We start from the raw sequence: 20,912 nt of genomic DNA, 5'->3' as shown, positions 1-20,912 counted from the left end.
AGTTTAGAGGATACAGCATTAATTTGAGCAGTATTTTAAAACATTTAACAGATTTCAGTTATTAGTGAAATTTCAGTATTGATATTTCAGTTTGAACTTTCAGTGTTGGATAGTATACGGCCGCATATTATTCAGCACGTAAAATTGTAAACGTCTTATTAATATAATATAAATTTTCAAAAACAAAACCTTATATTTTGAAAACGGTTAAATATTGTAACGGGAAAGAAAATACAAGTTCAAATTTTGCTGACGATAGAGCGATTTTGGCCGTTGACGAGGAACCGCACTCGGCCACAACTAAGCCATTAAGGCAACTAAGACCTGATCGGTGAGCGGCTAGCAAAACGGAGGATAAAAATAAATTTAAATAAGTCAAATCATATCACGTTTACATTGAGGTGGACTGACTGCACCGAAGTCCACCTGGACGGAGTCATCATCCCGCACTTTGACCCGATTCGGTATCTTGGGCTTCACCTTTTTAACGTAGAATTACCGCGTGAAAAAGATAAGGAAACAACACGAAATATAAGAGGCTTTATTGGTCGTTAGGTAGGAACTCGCGCCTGTTGTTGTCCAATAGACTTTTCATATACAAGGTGAATCTAAAACCGGTTTGAAGTAATTGCATACAGTTACGGGGCGCGATGTACAAAAATAACGTTGAGATTAAACATGTTTTCAGAACAAGCTTGCGAGATCCAGTGCAGAGGCACTGTGGTTCCCTTGGAATTAGGAAATTTATGACTTTCTTGAATCGCCTTATGTTCGTGACGAGATCCAACGGTTTGGTTTAATCTACAGATAGATATGAGAACTTTATAGCAGTTAATCACCTTGGCAACAGTGAAGATATCCAACGACTAAAACGCCAACATACGCTGGACTTGGGATCTTAAAGCTTAAAGCTTTTTTTCCTGTTTAGCCTCCGGTAACTACCGTTAAGATAATTCTTCAGAGGATGAATGAGGATGATATGTATGAGTGTAAATGAAGTGTAGTCTTGTACATTCTCAGTTCGACCGTTCCTGAGATGTGTGTTTAATTGAAACCCGACCGCCAAAGAACACAGGTATCCACGATCTAGTATTCAAATCCGTGTAAAAATATGTGGTTTTACTAGGACTTGAACGCTGGAACTCTCGACTTCAAAATCAGCTGATTTGGGAAGACGCGTTCACCACTAGACCAACCCGGCGGGTTTGGACTTGGGATCTGAGTTATTCTTGGTTCACTTGAACTGGTTTGGTATCAGACATGCGGTAAACACTGTTTTTCATGTCTTAGTGAGGAGCCTACGGCCGTTTTATTTCTTTCCGTGAACTTTTTATGACACTATTTTTTTACCTCTGTCTATTGTTTAATAATATTATGAATTCTTTTTTGTTTTGTTTTTTCATTAGACTTGTAATTTCTTGAATCTTTGTAATCCCAAGTAATGCGTGTTTGTATATATATATGTACGCTTTAATGAGAATGTTCGCGGGAAACGCCTCTTCATGTGCTTTTCTTGTAATGTAATTTACTTATGGTTCCTTAATTAGAACCGACTGCAAATACAAAATTTGTGAGCCAAAAAAGGATTTACAATTTTTTTTTACTAAATTTCTTAATAAAAAATAGTATTTAAGTGTGTGTAATTGATAAAGACCAATGAGTTGTATGACGTTTTTATTTTATAAATAAAGGTTTAACAGGTAGTGGTCTGGAGTATTGAGAATGTTGGGGATAATGGAATCTCATGGAAGGATTATTTTAATGACTTTATTGTTTAACAAAAACTATCTTTCGAACATTAAAAATATGAAATTACTAATTTCTTTAATTTTTATTAATTTGGAGACTCCCACCCTTAACGGGAAGCATTTGGGTAAAATTAATTTCTAAGTAAATGGTCCCGAAGTGGTGACAATAAATTTAAAAAGAAAAAAATATGTTTTTTAAATTGTTTAAAAAATAAAAAAATTCAAAAGTCAATATTTTTTGGGAAACTGGGAAAAAAGGTTTTACACAAATTATTTACAATTTATTTAGGCTATTCTTTTTTAATTTTTTTTTATAATATCAGGGATAAAACTTTAAAAAGACCGACTTTTAGATTTACTTTTTTCCGATCTATACTCTCTCCCGTTACAGCTGCATATAACAGTTATAGTTAAGCTGCATAGCATATATACTATACAGTACATATTGTTATAGCCGGGAAAGTAAAAAATAGAAATTTGATGTCATAATTATTAATTCTGTTATGTTACGTATAATTAATACAAAATAGTTGAATTATTTAATGTATACTGTTCTGTGAATAGTGGTAAGAGACATCTATAGGGTTAGATGGGAGGACGTTCATATATTATTTATTTTTAATACTCAATTAAAATCAACGTATTACAAAAATCGTTGAAAACCAATTTAAATAATATTAGCTTATACCTAATTGTATTTTATATAAATATATAAATACTGTTAAAATAATAAAAGTAATAAAAAGCGTAGGAATTTCATTAGTATTCGTTTAATTTGCTTTTACTAAATAAAATTATCATATTCATTATTTGTTTTAATTTAAATTCAAATTAATTTTTTATTTAAGTTGTACAAATGAAATAAACATTTTCGTATCATTTATTTAAACCGATTCGATTAATAAATTTGTTGACAAATAAAATTTTTAGATAAAAAAATATTAAAACTAGCTTAAAAAATCTAACGGATTATTTACTGACCTAAAAACAAACGTGAAATTTTAATAAAAGATATATTTAGCAAATTAGTTTCAATGTTTTTATATAGACTGTATCACGAAGTTCCCCCGAGGCTTTCATAAACTATTCTAATTGTAAAAATAATGGAAAAAGTTAATAAACGTATGTTCTAAAATACTTGTTTGCGAGTTACGGCTAGTGAAAGACTTCGCTCGGATTTTAGCTACCCGAGTAAAATGAGGTCGTACTGAAACTTTTAGGACATTCGTTAAGGAGCATAATTAGTGGCTTCTTATGGGGTTTGACCTGAAAATTTCAATAAATAAGTCCCAGAACCGTATCTGGAGTATTTTTTGAGAAATCTGGGGTGAAAGCCAATAAATTGGAGTAAAAAACCTTGTTTAACAAAAACCAGGTTTTTATTCTTTGCAAAGGTTTACATATTTTCTTTAAACTTTGCCCTCTTGCAACTTGATTTTTCATCTAGAACAAAAAAAGGTTAATAAAAAAAATTTAAAGATAAAAAATAACTAAAAACTAATTCAGAAAATTAAAAGGGCGTTTAATAAAAGCATATATTTATGCACATGTTGAAGGGAGGGACAGAATATTCAGGGTTATTTAACAAGTTTTAATTAGAATTGTATAAAAGTTCATCCGAATAGCAATATTGTTTCTCTAAAACACAGTTTTTAATTTTATTTTAATTAAATTAAACGGGAAGGGTTGATTTTTTAATTGTTCGGTAATTTATTAAAAATGGCAACGGAAGCATAATAAGACCTTTTCTTCTAAGGTGAAGTACTGTGTTGAGTTATACTTAAAACGTTTATCACTAGACCGATTTCAAGGATACGTTAAACGATTTTTAGAAGTAAGGAATCATTTTCTTCACAATGAAAGGATAACATTTTAGCTAATAAAATGTACTTTGATAAAATAACGGTGATATAAAACGACTAAAAACTTTGTGAAGTTGTTTAGTTATACCGAAATATTACTTTATTTTTAGAGAAATTTGAAACTAACATGTGTATTAAGTATTATAAAAATTTCTTGAGATATGAATTTTTCTTCCAAAAATACAAAACCGTGGACAGTTGGAAAACGAAGGGAAAATCTCTATTTGTTTCGTAGAATATTTTTAATCCATTTTGTGACTTAGAATCAATAAACGAGTAGTTATTTTGGTTCCTAAAACGGCAGGTACCGTAATTTTTCTTATACTACGTATACCAAGGAACTGAAATGCCTTTGCCGTATACTCGATAGATAAAAGTCGAGAAGGCAATATAATTAATTATATTGTCATTTTTTTAAATGCATTACTTATTTTAATTTATGAAATAATTTAAAAATTTACTTTTATATTAGCGTTTCGTAAAAAGCTTCTTCCAAACATTTAATGAATTCGTTATTTTACTTTTAAATTGCTATTAAAAGCCACTTAATTGGACTGTTATTGGTAATTTGACTGATGAGTAACAGTCCAATTTGTTGTCGTGTAAGTGCTGTTTCATATTGTAACCGCTTGTAAATTGTATTTATGTAGAATTGCAAACTGTTGTGAAGATAATTATATGGTTGTTAGATTAAGGTGAGTGTACGATGACGAAATATAAGGGGTTTTCTGCACTATACCATTTACGGGTAATTAAATAATTTTGTTTTTTTTTCGATTACACTTTATAATTACTCTTGATATTATAATCGTTATTCATTAATTAATTATATTGTAGTTACTAATTTTCGATTTTATTCAGTATATTTTATTCATCTCGCTTGGAAATAATTAGGGAGTAAGAATGCACATTTTACTTACAGTAGATTTCTTAGAGAGTTTTTATTTTACAATAGTTGAGATTGTTATAGAATGACTAATATTTGAAAGTGAAGATGCCAGATCGCTTACCTATGAAGAGAAGGAAGACGGCGATGAAGCATCGCTCAACAAAGGACGTCACGAAATTATCTATTTTTTACACTTATCACAAAATTTAACAATGTATTAAAGTACAGAAGGTACATTTATAATTACAGATTTTGAAACGCTTATTTAATCGTTTAATAAACAATTTATTTTTTGCACCTGTACTTCAATAAATTTAAATATTTTTTTTAATAATTCCGTTATAAACATTACGCAACACGATTAAAAATTCTAATTAACGATTACAATTATTATGATTATGGTTTTCGTACGGTAAATAGAATACAACATATAATAACTACAAAAAGAATGCGTAATGACTTAGTGATTGTAGAAACTAGATCCGTACTAATATTATAAGGTAACACTGACGTATTGCTACAAAAGAACCTTCACACAAATAATAATTAGTATTAATTATGTAGCAGTCAGTATTTAGTGATTATTATTAAACCACGTGTAACTAACTGTCAGAGTTTTTCTAATATATGATCCGCTAATATTATTAGAAATTAAGATTAAATAGATTCTCATCTAAAATATTTGACTGTAAAATGTCCTATGTGAATATATATTAATAAGGTAAATTTAATTAACCCGCTGATTATGCATAATTACCGGTAAATTTGTTTAATCCCCTCCAATATTGGAAAATAACATATATGATTTATATATTTAACTTTAATTAAAGAGATTACCGAACGAAGGTTATTCTGATATAGTACGATTTGTCAGTACGCGGAATCAACATACTTTAACCAAACATAACCTACTCTCGCTAACCTCGACTAATTAACAGTAATGTTTTGATATTTTGGATACCTGAACGGTGGAAGGATGCAAGATTAGTGATGCTAAGGAAGAATGCCGGTCCTACAGGAGCACAGATATCGTTTCGACCACTTTATTTAATGAATTGCTTCGCGAAATTATTTGAAACACTTGTTCGAAGACTAAACGAGGTATAAAGATGGCAGGGAGACTTCATGAGGACCAATTTGGTTTTCGGCCTGGACGCTCGGCGATTGATGTGATCGGTCGAGTGATGACTATTATTCGATCATCTACGCAGGAAACACGGAGGACGAGAAAGATAGTAGCGGTCGTGCTGTACGCAATGCGTTTAATGCGCAGCCATGGAAAGTTATATTTCGTGAACTAGAAGCCAGACGAATCCCGGCATATATGCGAAGGATGTTGCACGAATATTGTAAGGACAGATTCGTGGTGAGCAGGTCGGAAGATGGTGAAACGAAATTTCCGGTGAAGAGGGGTGTCCCTCAGGGTTCGGTGCTGGGTCCGGCCTTGTGGAGCAATCCTTTCGATAATGTTCGAAGGCAACACTACCCGGCGGGCGTCATCCCGGTGGCGTTTGCCGATAATTTGGCACTTGTGGTTGTGCGCAAAATAGAAGAGGAACTGATGGCGGCCGGTGAAGAAGCGGCTGACATGGTTAGGAGGTGGCTAATACCTCATGGTCTCAGGCTCACTGAAGACAAAGTGAAAATGGCAGACTACATCCATTGTAATTTAGAGTGGAACACACGATGGTTCACCCTAGTCCAGCCGCGAAGTATTTAGACGTGTGGCTGGACAAGCACCAATCCTTTAAAATACATGTTGAGGAGGTTGCGAGAAAGGGCGAAAATGTGGTGAAGGCGCTCAGCAAAATGATGAGGAATAAGGGTGGTCCTCAGACGGGTAAGAGGAAACTGTTGGCCAGTTTGCACTCTTCGGTGGTGTTATATGGAGTTCCTATATGGCTGTGAGCGTTGTCGAGGACCAGGAACGTGAGGCGTTTGGTTGTGCAACAACGTAAGCTAAAATATACGTATCATCGCAGGGTATTGTACGATCAACGCCGAGACGGCATCGGTTATAGCTGGAGTACCACCCATAGACTTGCAAACGCAAATGAGAGTTTCAATAGTGGCTGGACGGGATAGAAAGAAAGCAATTGACGGTGTCTACATGGCTTGGCGTGACAGAAGGCAAGATTCGAACAAAGGAAGGTGGACCTATGGGCTCATAAGCGACGTCAGGAACTGGGTGGAGCGAAAGCATGGTAAGACAGGCTACGAATTTACCCAGTTCCTGTCTGGACGTGAATGTTTTCGGGACTATCTGTACAGGATGGGCAGATGCCATACAAGTCACTGTCACGATTGCGGCGGACTGGATACAGCAGAGCATGTGGTGTTTTTCCCCTAGATGGCGCAACTTAAGAGTAGAGCTCGAGGATCAGGGTGTTGAGCGGACCAACTTTATAATCGAGGTGATGCTCAGCAATAGCTACAAATGGCAATGCATGTTGACTACTATCACATCTATGACAGGAGAGAAGGCAAATGAAGAGAGGCGACGACAGGCTGAGCAAATTCGGATCTATAGAGACGTGGAGTTCGATGACGGATGATCAAGAGAGGCCAGTTTCTGGGGGTGGGTGGCAGGGGCTCCTCGGAGTTGTTACTCGTCGATCGCCCCCTGGGGATCCCTTCCGGTCATTCGGATTCGGATAGTCGAGTGCCTGGGTGATCATGCAGGGGCTGTACATACCATATGGCTTAGATCCGGTCCCTGCATGATAGGAGGGGAGGTTTTTTAGCGGGTGAGAGCCCCACACTGCCGACAGTGCGAGCCTGACGGCGGCTGACAGAGCTTTTTCCTCCCCCTCTGAAAAAAAAAAGTTTTGATATTTAAATGATAAATTCAATAATTATTGCTTACAGTAGAGTTGTTATTTTAATATGTGAATTATGTTAATATGGAGAATATGTAAATTGACCGGTATATTTAATAAATTGTTATATATTTATTAAATTCTCCACACTGGAGGCGATTATACATAGTAAACGGTAATTATGCACAATCACCGGATTAATCAAATTTACCGTAACATGTATATATTTATCTTATGGTAAAAGCATTATAATTTGCACAAAAAAGGCGCGGTTTATCAGAGCAACATCGTTCACATTCATTCCAGTAGCTAATAAAATTGTAGTTAAAAAAAATTAATAAAGTTCATTTATTGAGTCGCTATGTTTTACTTTATTTATTTACTGTTTTTTACTAATAAACGATTCCTTAAAATTTTGTCAATAAACAATCATTTAAATGTATCGTCTTCCAAGGTTTAGTTAAAAAAAATAAATTTACTTATTTATTTGAAAATTATGTTCATGTTTTTTTATACTCATTGAAATTTTTTTTATAAATGAAAATTAATTAAAATAACACAAATAAGAATGTTATGAGAAACGAAAATTAACTTAAAAAATCTAAACCTTTTAACTGCTGTTTAAACAACGCTATTAAGCACGAGCAAAAGTTGTAGTATATAAAGTCTAATGAAAATAAAACTACATAGGTTAGTTCACTTTCGGAACAAACATCTGCCCACCTGTTACACTTAATAACATTCTGTCACCACGATCAGATTCGTCAAAATACATGTGGATTCATCTTGAAACAAAGGTCGGATGAAAGCCCACGTTTGGACAAAAAAAAAATCTATTACAATATTTTTAAAATGTACAGACTTAAATAAAAACTCAAAATTATTTCTGAACGACAATTTTATTATTTGCAAAGCCATCCTTAAACCGATACAGACCTATGACATCCAGTTATAGGAAACATCAGCAAAATCCAACAAAGTTTTTAATCCGAAGTCTTACACATCATAACAGATTCACCTTGGTACATTATAAATAACACTATATATTGAGACTTCAATGTATCTACAGTCACAGATCTGATCTCAACGATCCCTCTAATGTGTCATTCGAGACTCAGCAATCATCCAAATGTTGTGGCAATTAACCTTTTTGATAACAGCAACAACGACACTTGAAGTTTGCGGTTTTTATAGCCTACTGACCTTTTTTGGAATTCAAGATATCTAAGAAATAAATCCACATATTGTACTGGGACTTAAAGAGACGATTGTGAACATCTATGAAAAAATATGCTGCATTGTTGTTAGAAATAACTGGAAAAATAGTTATTACATTAAGAATATACAAATAATATTTTGTTATATATAACATACCTTTATTATTCAGTCATTTTGAAATAGGTAATGCAATAATGTAGATTTTTAATATCAGAAAATTAAACACTTCAAACAGAAAAAAATAACTGTTTATATCACACTTTAAATAGTCGGCATTTTTAATATAATCAAATATTAAAATGTATTATGTACGTAAACTTAATTTTTAAATGCGTAAATTTTAATATACAAAGCGATTGTAAAACCAATTTTTACTTCCTTGTACGAAGTAAAGGAATTATTGTGATCGCGAAAAACGTCGGTTTTCAGATTTCACCGGACATATCCATTTTGACCGACCCTGATCCATTTTGACTAGTTTATGTGTGACGTCTGTACGTACGTATGTATCTCGCATAACTTAAAAACGAATAGCCGTAGGATGCGAAAAATTTGGATTTAGGACTGTTATAACATCTAGTTGTGAACCTCCCCTTTTGATTGCAATCGGCTGAACCAAAAGTGTCCAAAAAATCCCAAAATTAAAAAACATTTGAATTTTGGACTTTTTCTTAACTGTAATATAAGCCCTCATTGAGAGATTTTCAACGATATATCATAAGTGGTACTTATTTTTATTGCTTCCAGATTGGTATAGCCAAATAAAATTTTAGTTAATGAAATATTTGGATCTTACAAGAGGAAGGCACATCGATTCGAATCAGACTTAAATCTCCTTTTTTTTAATTTAAATATATTCATTTATTAATAATTATCAATCTACGATTGTAAAAAAAAATTACGATAAATAATAATTTAATAATAACAATAAAAAAAATATTAAAAAATATCAGAAGTTACTAATGAAATAAAATTTTATGTATTTTTAAAAATGTGTATATGTAATTTAATAGGCGTACAAGGAAGTCATGTGGTGTCCACATCAGATTTTTACATATGGCATACAGTTACGAGCGACCACTAGCTAGAGTAACATTGAGATTGTACAAGATTTCCAGAATAAATTATTAAAGGCACCGTGGTTCGTACGGAATTCACGACTACCAAGAATTACCTTATGTTCACGGTTCAGTTAAAATTATAGACATCAGTTAGATAATTACATGATCTTTCTAGCAGTTGATTTAGACGATAGCAAGCATGTCCGGAGATTGGAACGCCTACATGTGCTGGACTTGGAGAAATCTCAGCGACTGTTAATCTGCTTCAATATCAGCTACGTGATGAGTATTTTTTGCCTTGATGAGGAGCCTAGCTTCTCTCTATTTATCTCCATGAGCTTTTTATAATACAATTAACTTGTCTTTGTCTATCGTTTAATGATGTTATAGATTGTTTTTGGTTTGTTTTTCATCAGACCTTTGTAAACTCTCGTATTTATATGGCCTTATTTAGTGCGAATCTATATATATATATATATATATATATATATATGTGTGTGTGTGTGAATGTATGTACTTTATTTATATTCTTATGTATATGTACGTTTTATTGAGGGTGTTCATGGGAAAACCCTCATGTGCTTTTTGTAATACGATTACTTGTGATTACTTACTCGGAACATAGATAGTAAATAAACAATCTGAGCCAAAGAAAAAAAATGCATACAGTGGATATATATATATGCAAACACCCAACAATCTCTTTTGTTCTTAATTGTAAAACATTTTTGTTTAATACCGTGGTTGTGCCCTTCTTAAAACCAGCTTGGCTGCATCCTGATTTTTTACCAGTCTATCGACGTATTGTAATCCTCAATTTCATGTGTTACTCGTCGGCTTTGTTCTGTTCTCATTTTCTTCATTCTTACTTTTCTGTTTTTATTTCTTCTCGCGAACTTTATATTTATATTATTTTATTTCAGATATTTTTCAAGTATTTTTGTTGCACTTTAACATTCATAGTTGACGCGTTTCAGAGTACCTTCCCATTCTCAAAACTAGTTTTAGCACTCAACGTACTGCTGAGAGCAGTGCTAAAAAAAAGGTTCTGAGAATGAATATACTCTGATACCTGTCAACTACGAATGTTAAGAGTGACAATGATAGGAAGGACAGAAAATAACATTCAAATCGCTTATGATAATCCTAACGGAAATATAAACTATTAAGAAAAAAAATAAAGGTTTACAATGGTTAAACAATATATTAAAACAGGAAAAAAATTAAAAATGCTGCCTCGTTTTACTTTCTTTAAAATTCTTATTTCATTAATATACTGTGTAGTATTGCATTTAAAAAATAATGAAATTAATTTTCATTTTTATGATAATGAAGCGGATGGATTTTTGGAGTTTTACGAGATTATATATTTTTTTTTAAATTTATTGTATTAAAAAAATAAAAGGTACATACAAGAAAAGGATTGCGGTGAAATTAAATAAAGGTAGATAAAAGAAAACAAATATTAAATAGAAGGAAAAAGAAAATACATTAAGAAAGACGAAATGCGTAAAATGAAGTTTGAATTAAAAAATAAAAAGGAAAGAAATGAAATGAAATGGAGAAAAAGAAGGAGAGAAAAAAGTTGCATCGGTGTACACGAATTCTGACTTTGAGACAAGGAGGGAAGTCCTTCACAGAAAAAGGAATATATACTACTACAATAAGAAGAAGCGCGCTGACTAATTACAAAGGGTGGGGACTTCATTACATGTCGAGAAGTATACAAACCCCTCCTTATTAAAAACCTTACTTCCCCTTAAAGCCCCTACCGCCAAACCGATCCTTATACACTCCCGTGGTTCACCTACCGACCGCCCACTCTATTTTCAACCCTGTTCCTGCGAACCACTCACATATACAAAAGGTTTTCTCTTGAATGAATAACTAACTTCTTCTGTGAATGATATTCTTGACTTTAAATGTTTTCATTACCTTTGCACGATCCGTCAACAACTCCTATTATTAAATGACTCTAATTTACTACCTTTTTATATTATATATATTTATACGATACGACAGGTAAGTGACTTTTATCTGTTTGTTCTTCAATGTTTTCATTTGACAACGTATATAATAATTACTAATCCACCGGATTTTATAATCTAAACGTTTAATATATACGATGTATAAAGCGATTTTGTATTGAAACATATTTTACTTACATTTATAATTATATAAACATTATATATATATTTTTTTTAATCGTATATGTTTTTTTTAACGATTAATAATTCATTAATAAACTGCGTCAATATTTTATTGCGTATATTTACATATTCATCATTTTCTATTCATTATTTTTTTCTGGTCCCTTTTTTCAATTTTCAGAAAATAACATTTTAAATACTAAACCGGTAAATAAATATTATTATCGATTCATTATGATTTCTAACATTATAATTAACAGGTAAGTAAGATGTATTCTCCAAAAATCAAATAAAAATTTTGGGGGTCGAAGAATGGGAAAGGGCGAGATTCGCTCAGAACCGGAAGGATTTTGAAATCGGTTAAAGGGTTCAGAAGATATGGATCTTTAAATATCCATATCTATCATATGTTGAAGCTATAAACATATATATGTTTAAAGATCCATATATATATATACATATAGCGTCTGGAATAAGTCGGTATTTTAAATCATAGATATAAGAAAGAAACTTCCCTTCAATGAAGGAAAATTAATTATGAAGGGATAATTACTTACAAAATAATCGAAGCGATTAGTCTAACTTGATATAAAAAAACGATTTAAATACAAAATTACAGTAAAGTAAACATGGGAAAAACTAATTAAAATAAACTTTTTACAAAAATTAAAACTGTCCTCAAAAAGTCAATAAAAAGATTCTTTAAATTTTGATTTTTAGAAAATCAAAAACTGAAGAATTAGAAAAAAATAGTATAAAATTACTAACCCTTAATTTACCAGAGAACGAGCAAAGTTCAATTTTAGAAAACTAAGAACTTGTTTTTAAATTCTAATGCGGTTAGAGATTTTTAATACTTTGAAAGAAATTTATTTTATTAAATTTTTTATTGATTTTGATATTCCAATAAAAAAATAATGATTGTATAAAAAAAGCCGCTTATAAGGAAAGCAAAGGCATAAAAACTGCGTATTATAAGAAAACGAGAAGAGACATGCAAAGTGACTTACCAAGAGTGAGCTATTATGGGATAGGGGAAATATATGACATATCTTTATAGGAATTAAACATATATATTAGATTGATATGTATTAAAACACCCAAAACTTCACATAGAACCAATGGTCATTTGATAAATCATTTTAAAGAGTTCGATTAGACGAGAAAAATTATACAATTAAAAGTAAATTCTGAGCGCCCAATCCAAAATGTGCGGCCAACAATATAGTTGTTTCAGATAGCCGGAAACTACGGTTATATGCTCCCTTTAACTTTTTTTTAATTTTAAATACTCCGATTATCTCTTTAGAAATCTTCTGCGATAAGAGAGACTAACTCAGTAAGTCAAAATTTAGAGTATTCGACCTTCGGGGGGGTGGGGCAAATAAATGGGACCTATGGCCATGTGATACATTGTTTTAAAGATATTTGTGAGAAAATCAAAACGATATCAAAGAGATAGAATTCTGACTATTAAAATCATAATGTTGACCACAAATGTTATTACGTTAATAATATTTGGAGAAATTAGTATTATAATTTTTCAAATTTGAAATTTTTGAGTTGCTCCCCACTCCCTGCCCGTCTAAAAGTCAAAAAGAGTGAAATATACGTTCATTATTGTAGCCTTCTCTCAGTACAAAGAAGAATGCAGCAAACCGCATCCAGTTATATATATATATATATATATATATATATATATATATATGTGTGTGTGTGTGTGTGTGTGTGTGTGTGTGTATGTGTGCAATGAATGGAAGCCATTATATCAATTTTTCAACAATTATATGTAGAAAAATTAAATTGATTAGCAAATGCACCCACCTTGAAACGATCTACTTTTCGGTAAGAGATCACAAAACACCTTGCTCCAAATGGGTGGACTAACTAAGAAAAAAGAGTTGAGTTGACACACTACTTAAAAAAAAAATTTAATGACATCCTAACAAAAATGATGCTATTTAATATTTTCATAGCTATTCTCAAAACTGGCCTACACCATACCGTTACGTAGTGATCTCATTCCTTAAAACAGTTCGTTTTGACGTAAGAGAATTTGCTAACCTTTTGTTTTTAATATAGTACGGATCGGAGTTGTATAACTCAAATTTGAATCAACATAGAAAAATAAATTTTAGTAAATGTTCCTAACACGAAATAAGGAGGAGTGAAACACATGATTTTAAAGGTAAGTTAAATGGTCCATGAAAATAGGCATTAATGGACACTCTCTGAAAAACGGAAATTTATGTAATTTATTACAGGATATATATTCATGTACATAATGTATTATATATATATACAGAGTGTTAAGAAAGTTGGGAAGCCTTAAATACATCTATCTGGAAACGATCTATTTTTCGGTTTAAGAATACACATCCCAAGACCTCATGATGCTAAAAAAAAGGGTTTTATGACTGACTCATCATTTTGAAAGGACAGTAAAAGCAAAAATTTCTCCATTAAAACCATTTTGCTACGACAATCCTTATCAAAACGATGACCATTTAATGTTTATCCCATTCAAAATTTCAAAAATGATTGGTCTATAGTATTTAATATTTTTTTTATATATATATATATATATATATATATATATCCACATAAGCTTGAGGATAATGCGTAGGACATGGGATTGAGATTTTTAAGGTATGAAAAATGCCATAGCTAACCGGGATTCGAACCCGGGACTTCCTTCCGGATGAAAAGCCGAGACGCTACCACTCCACCACGGAGATCGGCAAGTATCCTCCAAGTAATGGACTTCATACAATAATGAAGATAAAAATATCAATTGAAAGACAATTAATTTTATCGTAAGTATTTGTCTATTGTACGGATAAATTATTATTCTGTAATAAACAACGTTTAAAATTATTAATATAGTATAATAAAAAAGTTGGAGTATTATTCAAAAAAGTAACAAAAAAAAAATTCGACACCAAAAAACAGAATTATAAAAACAAAAATATGATTACATACTTACATAACAAAACCCGTCCGTGTACACAGCTATCTTATTAGAAAGGGACTAAAGCACCTGGGGCTATGAGATCTACCTTTTTATATAGCAAACTCATATCTTGAAATTAACAATAAAAATGCCTATAACATTTTATATTTTTATGCGATACATTTTTTATTAGAATAACTATAAATAGAAAATTACACCTTTAGATAATATTTCATCATGCAATACTGAAATTCACCTTGAAAATAAAAATGGTACATTAAAATTAAAAAAAAATTATTTATTTTAATTTTTTTCTTTTTCGTTTATCATTAGTATTTACTGTGTTATTACTTTTTAAATTACTCAAAATGACCATTAAACGAAATACGATTAATGAAAAATTAAAAAGAATAATTAAATTTTTATTAATAATTTATATTTGTCACATTTACCTACCGTACATCGATTGTTAATACATATAAGATTTAATAAAGTGTGGCAACCTTTAATATCTTTTCAATTGTTATCCATAAAGAAAAACATAAATTTATTAAATGCTCTTACCTTGAAACGATCTATTTTTAGGTATAAGAACATCATAAAAAAGTATGATTGTTATTCATCATTTTAATGGTCTTTGAATAAATAGCAATTTTGATGTAAAATCTGAGATAATATAACTTTAATCAAAATGACGGTCATAGATTAATTTTTAGAAAGAGTTTCAAAAGTAGTGTTCTAGAGCGGATGTTTAAAAAAATGGAACCCTTTTTATAAAAATTACGGAAAAAAAATATAATTAATGAAATATTAATGGTATATACGTCCAAAAACTAGGAAATCTATTATTTTCTTCAGCATTATTATAGTAATATACGTAACACTACAATGTCATAAAAGAAGTAATTTAAAATATTACCACGTTGGTAAAATATTGGAATCGGGGAAAAGATTTTCTTTAGGATAACTCTCGTAATATCAATCAAATCTGGCATAACTTGCATGTTTATGAAAGGCGACGTATCTATGAGTATTTTTAGAGAGATTATGGTTATATTAGTTTATTTATTTGAAATTTATTGTCCCTTCCCAAAAGTGAAAATAAAAAAGAAATTCGGTACATTTTGAAATTTTATTGCTAAAAAGGGAAGATTGCAACTTAGGCAGCTAAAATCTTTGCTTATATTTATGAACGTGATATAGTATCATATGTAGGACAAGTTGGTTCTATCTTTCAATAAAGAAATTTTGATATCAATGATGCAACTCGCTCTGCTCGGCCATTTACAGAAAAAGTCGATGAAATCCTGAAAAAAACTAAACAAATCTGATATATTAAAAGTAGTGATACGAGTAACAAATTAAAAATCGACCACAAAACAGCTTTTAACAGTTTTAAGAAGGCTAGAAACAAAAAACCTCCATTTTTGGCAGCATGATTTAATGGTTCGAATCTCCAATTTTGATTCGTTGCTAAAAGCAGAAAGAAATCTATTTTTGAAACTCTGTACATTAAGGGCGATGAAAAATGGGTCAGTACGTCAATAATGCACCGAAAAGAGCATCGTCGAAGCAAGGTGAAGCTCCGCAAACTGTGGAAAAGCCAGAATTGACCCCCAAAAAATTATTTAGTGGGTGTGTGTGTGTGTGTGTGTATGTGTGCGTGAGAGAGAGATTGGAAAGGAATTGTTCACTATGGGCAGCTGCCGCCTGGTAAACGATTAATTCTAACCTCTGCTGTCAAAAATTGGAAAACATAACGCAAAGTAACCCAGAAAAAGCGATCAGAATTGATCGATAGGAAAAGTGTTGTTTTTTGTACAAAAACACAGGAGTTTTACTGTGATGGGATTATGATTTTTACTTTAAAAATGGCGAAAAGTGGTCGATCAAGACGATGCAAATTTATTTTTAATAAATTTCCTTTGAAATATTAAAAAAAAGCTTGCTTTACATTTGTATTAAAATGCAAAGTAAGTCTGCAATTAGATTAAATCTTTGTACCGATGACAAAATGTGCTGCAGTTTTAATAATTTTTCTCTCCAAATTCTTGAAAGTGCATATGAAATTTATCTGTAAATAAAAGAAAATCAAATATTTATTCGTACAAATTTTTCACTTGATAAAAAATTTTACATCGACTTTTATTTTACATTCATATTTTCGCGCTCTTCATTATCATACTTTCTACGTAAAGAGCTATCGAAAACGTTACAAAACTGTAACTATTCTTTTTCTTATATTTAAAGAAAAACGAAGTTCTAATCTAAAAATAATGAAAATGTTCTAAATATTTTACGATATTTATGTTACATAATATGCCAATGGAAATATCAAATTTAGAATACGTAATACATAAAATACGCTTTCAATCTATTCTTATAAAGTAATGGTGTTTTCCATACAGAAATATTTATATTAAAAGTAATTGGTTTACAATATTATAAAAAATGAAAGCTAAGTCTTACGGATTGTGAAACCTCATGTGTACGGAAACATTTCAAAAATTTCAATTTTTTAAGTTTGTACTTCATATGTAGAGTAACCGATAAATGTCGAAAATGTTCTTAATTACGATCACGAACCTAAAAATTCAGAAAAGGTTATTTTTGAAAATTTTCTTTTTCTTTTTTACCTTCTATCGAACTTTTTTTAGATTTAGAGAAAACTTTTTTTTTAACCTCCGGGTCTACCGTTAAGTATCGCTTCAGAAGATGAGATGAATGATTTTTATCGTGTAGGAAAATGCCAAGCCTCCCGGGATTCAAACCCGGGACCTCCAGATGAAAGGCCGAAACGCTACCCCACTCGCACCCCGGAGGCTGGCTAAAGAGAAAAAAAGGAAACTTTAGTTAAGCAAATTTATTAGGCTTAACCTGTATATATATATATATATATATATATATATATATATATATTTGCTGCATTCTTTAATTTACATTCAGTCCGATTTACGGAACCATAAGCAAATTTGAATACAAAAAAAAATTACGAAGGTCATTTTTTTGACGGTTTTCATTGAAAGCCCTCAAAGAACTGTATACGTATGCACATGTTATACAGCATACGTAAATACTGTACCTAATAATAATAAAAAATTATAAACAAAAATAAGTCCAAAGAACATCGACCAAAGTTCAGGACATAAAAAGAAAAGAAAACATCAAACAATAGGCTTATCAATTATACAAAGAATCGCTTATCAAACAAACAGCGAAAAAAATCAAAGAACAACTTAAGTGAGTGCCGAAACGAAATGAAGAATTTTGACCACGCACAACACCCTAGGGTAGCTGATTCACCTCAAATCTCCGAGAACATATAGATCTAATATATGCAGTCGCTTTAACCTCCTTGGTTATCCAGGAGGATAACCAAACGCCAGTTCACATGTTTGTGTAGAAATCATGTCAGAGAGAGCGAAACGAAGCTTAACATTAAGTTCAAGGAGACGTACGTGGTTGTTAGGCAGGTGGTCTCAACTATCATTACCAAACAAGCAATTGCTGTACTCAGCAGTCATAATTTGGACCTGCGGAATCCAACTGTGGGATACGACAAGCGAGAGAGTAACATCGAAGTTGCACAGCGATTCCAGAACAAACTATTGAGAAATATAACAGAAGCGCCATGGTTTGTGAATACACGATATCCGGTATTGCTAAGAATTGTATGGAGATACGGCGATTCGGTACAAGATACAAAATGAGACTGAACAACCTATATTAAAAAAGAAATTTTTCTTCAGCATTATTATAGTAATATACGTAACACTACAATGTCATAAAAGAAGTAATTTAAAATAAAAAAAATAAACACAATTATCTTAATCTCATCAGGAATCACAGTAACATGAGCACATCATAGAATCCTACTAAATAATATATTATAATAATAATATATTATAATAATATTTTTTTTTTTTAATTATTGTGTTATAATTTTTTAAGAAATTAAAATATTCTTATGAATATTTTTATTTTTTTTCTTAAAATTTATTCTCCTCCATTTAAAAAAAAATGTATTTTTTGTTTTGTTTTTTGACTGTAATTCTTTTAAATTTTATTATTAATTTATTCCTTTTTTTATATTTAACTTCATTATTTGTGAGCTACAAAAATTAAAATAGCTTTGGCACTTATTTTTTATTCCGGACTGAAAGTGGGATTCAATTTATTTCATTATTTTCATAAAAATTATATTTATAATATTTTTAAACAATTCTCTTTTAAATTACTTTTTTTTGTTAGGAATCACTGGTACTTACGTATTAGCCCCACCGCAGCTACAGCTTTATTTAAAGACAAAGTAGTCAATCGGATTTCGGTGGAAAATGGGCCGAAACAGATTCAAAACAGAATAGAAATGGTTATTTATATTTAAATATTTTATAAATATAATTTAACCAAACTTAACCTACGTTCGCTAACCTTGACTAATTAACACCGTAATTTTTTGAGTATTTATTTTTAATACTCATTTGCAATAATTAATAAATGATTGCAATTTGATTATTTAAATAATAAATAATTGCAATAATTACTGAATTTATTAAATAAATACTCAAAAAATTACGGTGTTAATTATTCAAGGTTAGCGAGCGAAGCGAGCGTAGGTTAAGTTTGGTTAAATTATATTTATAAAATAGATAAATATAAATAACCGTTTATTAAAATTAATAAAGAGAGTTTTGAATCTATGTTAAACTCTATATCGGCCCATTTTCCACCGAAATCCGATTGACTACTTGTTTTTAAATAAAGCTGTGGCTGCGGTGGCGTTAATACGTAATTACCGAATTATAAAAAAACAGTTTTCTAAATTTTCCCCACTGAGTATGTAATCACCTAAAATCAAAAGTTTTTTTTAAAAATACGGAAATTCTTATTTAAATTTGATAATCATTATAATCAATAAAATAGCCACCTTGATATTGAGAGGCCAAATTTTAAAAAGTTTAAGAAAAATTGTTTAAAGTTTTTTCGAACTGAAGGTTTACAAAGTTAATTTTGGTGAATATTAGCGTTATTTCAGTAGTACTTTTAAGGCTATTTTATTTTATAATTTTGTTGATTTTAATGGCTTAATTAAATATATTCTACCGCTTTTTTAATTATTTTTTTTTTACTACACAGTATTATTGTAATTCACTCCTCAAATATATACTGCTTTGTATAGTAACGAAGAAAATTACAAAGAATAAGGTTAGATTAGAAATGTAATTTTTTTTTTAAATCTAGTAATTTGTAAGATATAATTCATCAAATATAAAGATTTTCATCCTTGATGAATAATGTACTAGTTAGAATTTCTACAGCAGTAACAATTTTCATGTTGATACATCCTCATTTGTAATTTATGTTTCAGATGTGGTTTGTAATCAAAGTTAAGTTTACGATAGAGTTAAGCCATGTAAAAAAAAAACCCCGGGCGACGTATAATAAGCGACTTCGTAGAATTTGCTGTTATAAACCACACTTATTACTTATTAAATTTATGAAATGAATAAACTGAAAAGTTTTCAATGAATTCTTTAACAAAAACTTAAATTTAATTAACTAAATTAACTTCGATATTCGACTTTCGTGAATAATTAATTATATTTTCAAATACCCTATTTCATTTTAATTAATAAAACGATTATTTATCGGAAGAAACTTCTTATATTGTTTGTGTTTTTCTTATAAGAGACTAAATGAACTTATACAGTACCGTAACATTTTATCGTTATTTAATTTTTTTTTTGAGCATAACAATTTATTATAAGATCTCTCGTTAAAAGAAACTTTTTTTATTTGTTTGGCTAACTGCAGACTTTTTAAACTCACTTATAGTCTTAATACAATGACCATTATCATCAATAGGCATTTTCTAATAAATTAGAAATGAAAATTCTTAAAAACTGATTTCAAACATTTTTTTTAAGACGTAAAACTAGATAAGATGGTAATTTCAATTGTTAACAGTTATCATTATAGATACTAAGAAAACAGAATAAGTAAACAAAAAAATAGATAAATAAAAAATAATAATTAATATAAAACGGCTAATTTTTAAAAAAAAATTATATTTAGAATAAAATTTAATAATTGCTTGCGTTTAAGCCCGCACGACAGAAGTGAAAACTTCTATGGCGATTGTAATCGTTTCGAAGTAATGAATTTATATTATATTAATGATGTTAATATTATGAACGAGATTACTTGGACGA

The 20,912-nt window shown here is 30.5% G+C and overlaps 2 protein-coding genes across 3 annotated transcripts in view; one reads left to right on the top strand and one right to left on the bottom strand.

The window, feature by feature from the left end:
* Nucleotides 1-20,912, top strand: part of Teh1 (tipE homolog 1 phospholipid transfer protein) — a 256,889-nt gene that overhangs the window by 25,342 nt on the left and 210,635 nt on the right. The gene's annotated exons all lie outside the window — the stretch shown is intronic.
* Nucleotides 1-20,912, bottom strand: part of Kyat (Kynurenine aminotransferase) — a 363,126-nt gene that overhangs the window by 172,242 nt on the left and 169,972 nt on the right. The gene's annotated exons all lie outside the window — the stretch shown is intronic.

This window comes from Lycorma delicatula, chromosome 7, assembly GCF_047948215.1.
Source record: "Lycorma delicatula isolate Av1 chromosome 7, ASM4794821v1, whole genome shotgun sequence".
NCBI classification, from domain to species: Eukaryota; Metazoa; Arthropoda; class Insecta; order Hemiptera; family Fulgoridae; genus Lycorma; species Lycorma delicatula.
Note: the sequence above shows the minus strand (reverse complement) of the source record. Positions and strands in the feature narration are given on the sequence as shown.